Raw genomic sequence first — 7,577 nt, 5'->3', positions numbered from 1 at the left:
AGAGCAGAAGGAGAACCTCGTCCTGACAATGACAAAAATCCGATCACCCAACATGATCGGATAAAGAGAAAAGTCTCCTCAACGGCACCTCTACACCTCTATGCGACCTCGCGAAAAGCAAGGGGAGGACCCTCACTCAGAAAAGAGGAGGAAAATTAAAAAGGACATCGACGAACTACATCGACAGCAGATGAAAAATAAACTACACCAAAAACATAGGGAACTTCGTCTCAACGAAGACGGGAGCTCCTACCGAATGTCCCCGATCTCTAAGAAGGCTCTCGACATGGGTCAAGAGAATAATGACTCCTTCAAAGTAATGCGAAGTTCAGACCACGAGCTCGAGCCTACGGCCATGGATGACAAGAAAAGCAAATCAACGTGGCGATGATTGGGCACCTCCGAACGACACCGACGTCGAACAAATCAAGAGACAAAAGAAGTTCGACGGACGATGATTTAATGCAATACGTGGACGAGGTAACACAAAATTCCCTTTTCATTTCATTCATAAAATATACACTATAAAGCCCAGCAGGCTAAAGGAAGAAAAGCAAAAAAATAAGAACAAGACAAAACAACAAAAGAAAAGATATATACATGGGAGGACGGAAGGACAAAAAGAGCCCTAAGGGGATCCGACTTCCTCCGACCTCGGACCTTCGGCTTCGACCCTCGTCAGGGAACCCCTTAAACGTTCGACTTCTGCTTCCAATTCTCTCTCTCTTATTAATATCTCCATGTATCTTCGATGAAATCGCTGGCTTTCGTTCTCCGCCTCTCGATGCTTTTTTCTCAGGACCTCGGATTCTGCCTCCACGTCCTTGACGACCTGCTGCTCGCATACCAGCTGGATCTTTAATTACTGCAGCTCGGCCTTCCCCTCCCCAAGAGCGACGGATAGTTCTTCTGTGGTCCTTCTCAAGGAATGGAGGTCATCAGAATCTCGAGCGGAGGCAGATTGAGCCCCCTCAGTCAGCTGCCTTCGAAGGCAGGCAACCTCATCGGTCGCCATCCAGAGCCTCCCCTTGTATTCGTCCACCTGCTTGCGCCAGCCGGTCCGGTATGCATCATAACTCGCCTCGGCATCCTGGAGCTGTTGCTGGAGGTCGGAGACCTTCTTCGACCACTCCCAGTCGCTGTCGGCCCGAGTCAAAAGCTGGGATGAACTTTCCTCCAGCTGGCCAATCCTCTCCTGGGCAACCGACAGTTCCACCCTGAGAGAACTGATCTTGGCAGCTTGGGCCCAAATTTGGTCGCTGGCGCGCTTCTTGTGTTCCTCAAGCTCCTTCTCAAAGTTTGCCTTCCTCCGGATGTACTCTATGATCCCCTTCATGTGGAGATTCCAAAAGCGGGTGGCCTCCACGATGGCTTCAGAATGGCCTTCCCTCAACCTGCGGAGTTCGCCTTCCATCTTCTTCGACCTTTTCGTCAAATAAAGAACATCCTTCTTCAGGCGCTGGATTGTGGACTTCAGCGGAATCCCCTGAGGTAAGGGAAGCGCTTCTGCAGGGCGCTGCCATCGGGAGGTCAACGCGTTAAGACGCAGCTCATTACAAAGAATAAGAAAGAAAGAAAGAAAAAGAAGAGAAGAAAAGTCTCCCACAAGGAGGAGACCAATTTTATTGACTGAATGTTTTTTGAAGACAAAAGAAAGAAGAAAAATGGCAATAAAGGAAGAATACAAGGTTAGAGGTCTCGGACCTCTGGATCAACAGGGGGACTCGGCACCTCTGGGGGTGGTCCGCGATGGCTGCGACGGCGGTGGAGGGTCTGGCTTCATCCTCGGATGCCTCATCCAAGAAGCTGAGGTCGAGCTCGGAGAATTTTACGACCATCTTCTCCTGGCAGAGCTCGAACCCTTTATTGAATGCGGCTTGGCCGAACTCAACCTTCAACTTCTTCATTTCGGTGGAAGCCTTGAACTCCTCCACCACTTGACCCCTGGCCTCCGAAACCAAGGTCGGGATCTGTTCCGCCATGTTGGCAACCTCGGCCTCCGCCCTCCTCACCATCTCCTCCAAGGCGGCCTTCTGTTCCGTCGAGGTCTGTCTCTCTCTCTCAAGCGCCTCTCGAAGACCGGCCGCCTCGAGGGCCATTTCCTTAAGGCGGGCAGCCTCGGCCTGCTGACCTTCCACCACCTTGTTTGTCGTCTCGATGTTGGTGTGGAGTTGGTGCCCGAGCTGCAAGGACGATCGGAGGGTCAGAATGGAAGCTGAGAAGTTAATTAAATGAAGAAGCGAAAGGAAGAAAGGAGGATGAATCTGCTTACCTCGAGGAAGGCCCCCAGCGAGTCCCAGACTCGTTGTGTGGGATCAACGCGGACGATCCTCTGGATGACTTCGGGCAGTGAGCACCCGTCTCCCAGCTTTTTTATTAGGTCCCTGTCACTAAAGGGATCATCCCCCTGCTCCTCTTCAGAGCCGCGGGATTCTTCAGTGGCAGTCCGACGACTGCCGACCCTGCGGGCCAAGGTCTTCCTCCTCTTCCTCCTCTCACCCCCTGGCACCTCCTCAGGATGGATCTCCAAAGTGGGGACCTCGGTGGGAGAACTCAAACCCCTCGGGGAAGCCCGGGTGGCTAGAAGCTCGGTGTCTGCAAGGACGTCGGTGACTGAGGTCGTTTGGGCGGGTGCGGCCAAACTCATCCCCTCCACTCTGGTCTTCTTCGCCAGCCCAGAGGCCACGGCGTCCTTTCTTTTGAGAGCCTTCAGGCCCTTGGCAAGCATCTGTGCTTCTTCGGCGTCCATGCCTAAAAAAAAAAAAAAAGGAGAAGAGAGAAAAAGAAGAAAAAGAGAAAGAGGGCGTGAAAAAGAAGAAAAGAAGAGAAGTAGGAGAAAGAGAGGAAAGGAAAGGAAAAGGAGAGATGAAATACTGACGGGATCCAGGGGGCTCAAGCCGATGTTGAACAGAAACTGCTCCTTCAGGAGGTTGGGGAGAGAAAGAGTTGGATATTTGAGGAGTTTCTGGGAGGCTTGATGATCGTCCCCCCCCAGGCTAGGCGCCCGGCGGACAGAGTCCCTCGGAGAGCCCCAAGGGGGCAACTCTAGCCTCAAGGTCGGACATCGAACATAAAGAAACTTTCCCTTCCAGTTATGGATAGAAGAGGGGGCACCTTTCAGCAACCCCTTTCTATCGAACTGTGGAAAGAAGTACCACCAATCCTTCACCGTGGGATGACACTTGAAGGTGTAGAAGTATCTAAACAAGGAAAGGGTGGGCTGGACTTCGACTATATGACAAAGAGAGAGGAACCCTATCAAAAACCTAAAGGAGTTCGGTGCAACCGAAGCCAGAGAAATGTCCAGAAATCGAAAAAGAGCAATGACAAAAGGCGAAAGAGGAAGTCGAAGTCCGACATGGAAGGCCTCCTAGTACAGGCAGAAGCAGCCGGGGGGAGGAGCACTAGCCCGATCGGACAGGCCAGGAAGTTCCAGTTCGTACTCCGGAGGAACCCCATACTGAACTCTTATCAGTTGGAGTTCGTCCGGAGTCAGAGAACAAGGAATAGCATCCGGTGCAAAAATTGGACGAGGTTCAGCTCTAGCTACCGGTTCATCTACCGCCTGAGGACTCTGGGAGATCGAGACAGACGAACTCCTAGAGCCGCTAAAAGAAGAAGCTCTGGAAGACATCTAGAATCACACGAAGACCACTTACAGAGGCGAAATCCCTAAAAATCAGGGAAAATCACGGACAAGGTCTCGGGGGACTGATGTGCGGAGCAAGAGGAAGAAAGACCGAACGGCAAAAAGAAGAACAAAAAGAGGAAGGAGTTCCGAGAGTAACCTAAGCGATTCGGAGAGGTGTGAAGGTATGAAAATGGGGACGGCTCGAGAAACGCCCAAGGCTGGAAAGGACGCTGAGAAAAATCAGAGTTCTCAGGGAGAAGAAGGGCGCCAGAATGAGACCGTCGGATAGAGCAGGACTCTTGAAGGGGGAGTGCGGGTTTAAATAGGCCACGAGATCCGGCATAATGATGATTGCGAATCCCCTCTGACCGGTCTCTTTTCGCCGCGTGTCCCACTCACCACAGCGGGCGGTTAAAAAGCGGCAAACGGCTGACAGAGCCTTTATTGTGCCACGCCTTGAGCACCGTTCCGCTGCAGGTTCCAAAAGAGCCTCTTCGGATCGCCTCGATTTGAAAAGACTCCAGCGCGTGCACATTAAATGCCAAAATATCTGAGGGCGATTGCGCGCAGACATCAAGAGAGCAACTTCGGCTGTGACAATCTCTCTGTACTTCCTTCATTCGAAATTCGAACTCGGAAGTAGGAGGTCTGGTGTTGGGTATAAAATACCCTCAGCCGAAGTTCTTGACAGGATTGACCCTCCCAGGACTCCTCCGGCTTTCGACCATAGATGGTATCTCTTCGGACTTCTCCAACAGTCGGATTCCCACAGTGCTGACTGAATTCCCCCGACGGACGAACTCCCACTGCACCACCCGAGCTCCTTCAACATAAGTTCCCCCAGTCATCTATTAAGCCACCCCAAGTGCTCACTGAGCTCCACCGCCGGCCGACTTTCTACGACTATCAGCTGTTCCCCGAATCTCTTCCAGATTTCTTCCAGCCAGGTTCAACTCCAATCCGAACTATCCCGGACTTCGTCAACGGCTGAACTTCTCTGACGGTAGATTCCTACAACTACTAGATTTCATCCGGACTCCTACGGGAGCCGGACCTCATTCCCGACTACGGCTGCAGGCGGACTTTGTCCGGACTCCTACGGGAGCCGAGCTCCGCCCACGACTTCACTTACAGGTAAACTTCATCCAGACTCCTACGGGAGCCGGACTTCACCCGCAACTCCAATTGCAGGAAAACTCAGCCCAGACTCCTACGGGAGCCGGATCTCGTCTCCGACTCTGGCGGAAGGAAGACTCCGTCCGGACTTCGTCCCCGACCTCGACTGCGGGAAGGTTTCGCCCGGACTCCTACGGGAGCCGGGCTCCGTCCTCGACCCCGACTGCTGGTAAACTTCGTCCGGACTCCTAAGGGAGCCGGACTTCACCCCTGATTTTGATTGCAGGTGGACTTCGCCCGGACTCCTACGGGAGCCAGACCTCGTCTCCAGCTTCAGCTGCGGGAAGACTCCGTCCGGACTCCTACGAGAGCGGGACCTTGTTCCCGACTCCGACTGCAGGCGGACTTCGTCCGGACTCCTATGGGAGCCGGGCTCCGCCCACGACTTCACTTACAGGTAAACTTCGTCCAGACTCCTACGGGAGCCGGACTTCACCCACAACTCCAATTACAGGAAGACTCAGCCCGGGCTCCTACGGGAGTCGGATCTCGTCTCCGACTCCGACCGAAGGAAGACTCCGTTCGGACTCCGTCCTCGACCCCGACTGCTGGTAAACTTCGTCTGGACTCCTAAGGGAGCCGGACTTCACCCCTGATTTTGATTGCAGGTGGACTTCGTCCGGACTCCTACGGGAGCCAGACCTCGTCTCCAGCTCCAGCTGCGGGAAGACTCCGCCCGGACTCCTACGGGAGCCGGACCTCGTTCCCGACTCCGGCTGCAGGCGGACTTCGCCCGGACTCCTATGGGGGCCGGGCTCCACCCACGACTTCACTTATAGGTAAACTTCGTCCGAACTCCTACGGGAGCCGGACTTCACCCACAACTCCAATTGCAGGAAGACTCAGCCCAAACTCCTACGGAGTCGGATCTCGTCTCCGACTCCAGCTGTGGGAAGACTCCGTCCGGACTCCCGTGGGAGCCGGACCTCGTCCCCGACTTCAACTGAAGGAAGACTTCGTCCGAACTCCCACGAGAGCCGGACTCCGAGCTCCTCTCAGACGGGCAACTAGCCACCCCTCTCCGCCAGACACTCCAGTCGGACTTCGACCGACAGGCCTGGACCCTCTAGCAGGCCACAGCAACGGCCACGACTCTGCTCTACTTTCTGCGATGAATTTTGTGCGGCTCCATCACTCCCTGGTAGACCACAATAATAGCCACGATCCTGCTCCACTTCCTGCGATGGATACCACGCGATTCCTCCACCCTCTGACAAGTCGCGACAACGGACGTCGCTCCACCCCCCATGACAGACTCCACGTGGCATATCCCGATAATAGCCATGATTCCACTCCACTACTCTTCACAACAAACTCCTCATGGCCCCGAACGGCCCACCACCAGGCGGTTACAGACGTCGCTGTCAGTCTGTTGCTCCCTCCGCCTATAAAAGGGAGGACCCCAGATACGTTATTCTCTAAGCTCTTATTTTTACCTAGAAACTCTGCTAAAATTTTCGTTCGAGCACTCCATTCTTGTTGAGGCAGAGAACTGACTTGAGCGTCGGAAAGTCTTGCCGGAGCAACCCCACCTCCAGTTTAGACTTCTTTTGCAGGTCCCGACGACGATCGCGACTCCCTCGACTCCAGCTTCTCCGGTGCAGGCAGATTTCTGCACCAACAGCAGCAAAAAGCATTCAAGGGCATTAGAGGATCCTGGTATGGCAGGTTTGAGTCTCTTTTGAGTTTTAATAAGAGTTTTTATAAGGGATGAGAGGTAAGTGTTTGTTGTTGAAAGAGAAAGATTTATGATAGTTGAGAGTATGTGATCTCCTCTTGTATTTATTTTCTTACATAATAAAGTCTTTGCATGCCTCGTGGAAGTAGATCTTGATCTAATCCATGTATTTGATTGTGTTCTCTTTTATTTCTTCTTTTTTTCTACCGCAACAAGTGGTACAGATCTCCAATAATTGGTAGCAAAGCCAGGCCAAGCATCCATATCATGAGGAAGACGATCCGACAATTACAATTCAAAAAAATCAAAAAAAAAAATTTGAAACAATAAAGATAAAGCATAAGAATCAATCCAAAAACTCCATTATGGGTATTTAGCAATAAAGTTGACTATTCAGTCAGTAGTACTATTAGCTTTTTGATAAACATATCTAATATCAATAGTATTGTATCTTCGTAAAAACCTCCAGATATTTCAAATAAATGGATATTGAGCCATTCCACCACTCCTACTGCGCATCTAGCCCACTATAGTGGCAGAATCTCCCTCAATCATCAAATAGTTCACTTTCAAAGACTACCTTGTATGCATGATGTCCTCCTATGCAACATGCAGCTCTACACCCAGCACAGTGGACTCATATAAATAGATCCCATCAATGTTAATCAACTAGAGTTCGGTCCTCAAATCATAAATCCAGCTCACCCATATTGCCAGAAATACTACCATCAAAGTTGACCTTCACAAAACTCAAGAGTGGGGCTCCCAAGTGGTGAAGACTTATTGTGGTGCTATATGAGCGTGAGGGGAGTTTTAGGTGTCTCAAGTCCTGAAGATCAAATTGGTAAACAATAGGTCATTGATCTCCATAGTTTGGATCATGACCCTCTCCAAAACAAGCTTTGCCGGCAACTATCTTGCCTCAAAAGCACCGCTATTCCTAACTAGGCAAATATGATAAGCAATGTAAATAGACTTGAAACTAGTTGATTTGAACTCCTTGATCATCATGTTTTGCCACAAAGCCTCCAAGAAGTTTGAAACTAATTGTGTTGGCTAGATCATCTTAGGAAGAGCTTTGGCCAGCCACTA

Source organism: Elaeis guineensis, chromosome 3 (genome assembly GCF_000442705.2).
Source record: "Elaeis guineensis isolate ETL-2024a chromosome 3, EG11, whole genome shotgun sequence".
NCBI lineage: Eukaryota > Viridiplantae > Streptophyta > Magnoliopsida > Arecales > Arecaceae > Elaeis > Elaeis guineensis.
Note: the sequence above shows the minus strand (reverse complement) of the source record.